The sequence below is a fragment of the Dipteris shenzhenensis genome, chromosome 9 (assembly GCF_047967505.1).
Source record: "Dipteris shenzhenensis isolate YYH24624 ecotype China chromosome 9, Dip_SZ_1.0, whole genome shotgun sequence".
Lineage (NCBI taxonomy): Eukaryota > Viridiplantae > Streptophyta > Polypodiopsida > Gleicheniales > Dipteridaceae > Dipteris > Dipteris shenzhenensis.
The window spans coordinates 18582862-18585005 of NC_141604.1; the positions used below are offsets into that span (position 1 = coordinate 18582862).

At 37.2% G+C, this 2144-nt stretch overlaps 1 pseudogene; it reads right to left on the reverse strand.

The window, feature by feature from the left end:
- Positions 1–1190: 1190 nt before the first annotated feature.
- LOC147898317 (thioredoxin H-type pseudogene) lies at positions 1191–1917 on the reverse strand (annotated as a pseudogene).
- Positions 1918–2144: the final 227 nt, after the last annotated feature.

The window sequence follows — 2144 nt, forward strand, 5'->3', positions numbered from 1 at the left end:
CCAAGTTATTACAAAATCTATACATTGGGGTGAAAATTAGGCTTCTATATTCCTTGTATAGGTTAGCGATTAGCTTTTGTAAATATTTATAATCTTTATTTTGAAACTCAATTGTAATTATTGGCTCATACATTGATTTCAAGATGTTAATTGAAGCATAATGTGGAAACTATAGAAAACTATAACATATATTTGGATTATGATTATTTAAGGATTTATAAAATCTTTTTGATATTGAGTTAATGAGTTGTAAACATTGAATTATGGTATGATGTATGTGGAATTTAAATGAAATGTGCAAGGTCATTCAAATTTCAACAAGTTATATTTTTTATGATTCAAATTTCATATTAGGTTAACCACCATTCTTAGTGTGTGATTATAGACTCAGACTCTTTACTATACACGCATCGCTATGAACATCATCCCATTTTAGGCCAAGTTTTTGGCAAACTATTGTAGAATTAGAGTAATATTTTCATTTAGGGCATGGACTTTTGGGCTTTATTTCTTCTCTCTCGATGTTTCTTTTTCTTGCTTTTTATTTCTTCTCTAGATCAATGTTTCCTTTTATCACTTTCTCTATTGGTGGGCATTGAACCTTTTGAAAATGGTTATACAATCAGTATCTTTAGCCTGTCTCCATTCTTTCTTATTATGTATTATGAGTATATTACTCAATCATGGCAAAAGTTATGATTCATATACATGCTCATAATCCCCCTCCCCAAAAAATAACCACGATATACATTTCAAATGAAAACTTCATCAACCATGAAACCTGTTAAGATCCTAGAACAAGACTTGTTGATTGCAAAAAAGTTATTTTGCTTCCACCATAAGTGCATATCCTCTTGGGAAATACAGTCTAGAGCACTCACATCCACATGCTTACTTGTTGTGGAGGATGACTCATACACATGCTCATAATCCCCCTCCCCAAAAAATAAACCATGATATACATTTCAAATGAAAACTTCATCAACCATGAAACCTGTTAAGATCCTAGAACAAGACTTGTTGATTGCAAAAAAGTTGTTTTGCTTCCACTGTAAGTGCATATCCTCTTGGGAAATACAGTCTAGAGCACTCACATCCACATGCTTACTTGTTGTGGAGGATTGTGAGAATACTAATTAACTAAACCAAAACGTGAAAATATTTCAAATCGCATTGTGAGGGAAAAGAGGTCACTTAGGTTGGGAAATTTGAGCATGGAATCCAACCCTCTTTTCAAGCTCCTCTTTGTTGGCTCCCATGACCCTTTCAAGTTCCTTGCCATCTTTTATGATGATGAAAGTGGGCATAGCTTGCACATCCCATTGAGCTGTGATATCCTGGAAGGCAAATATTGCTAATAGGCGTAAGCCCAACAAACTCATCTAAAATCCCTCAATCTTGTACTCTAGACCCACACATAGAGGAAAATTTCTTTTTTACTTTCAAAAAGTGAAGGATAATCTACTCCTTGCCTAGAAGTAACTCGGGATGTACTGCAAGTAGATCAACAAAAAGAACCTTATAATGTACACCCAATTGTGAAACTCTAATTTACAAAGATGTTTCAACCGAGCTGTTTAATTTTGGATAGAGCACCTGCAATTCGTCCACGTCAATTTTGAGGAACATCATCTGTGGGTGCTTCCTAGACAGCTCCGCGAAGACTGGGGCCATGAACCTGCACGGTCCGCACCAGGTGGCCTTGAAGGCAACCACCACCTGCACACAACCCATGAAGCTTCTCTGATAATGAATTCATATTTGTTACGTTTAAAATTGTTCTGTCTGAACGTAGTGCCAGAGAAGGATGGCGGCAATGAGAGATCTTACAAGTTTGGATTGCGTGGTAGCCTCCTGTAGCTTGTTGAGCCACCCTTGAGTTGTGCGGCAGCAGTGCACGAATCCGTGGTCTCCCATGTGATCAACTATAGCTATCGGGCGATGCTTCTAACAATTACTCAATTCATCACTCAGCAAGTCTGCAAATATCAAGGAAGAACACTCGCTTATGGCAGGCCGGTAATAATAATCTGTGGACGTTAACTTTGAATACAGAGGATGACCTTCCTAAGAGGAATCGTCTCAAATGGTTGGAAATGCATGCCCGTTTCAGATAACGATCTCGATCCGATAGAGAGAATAGT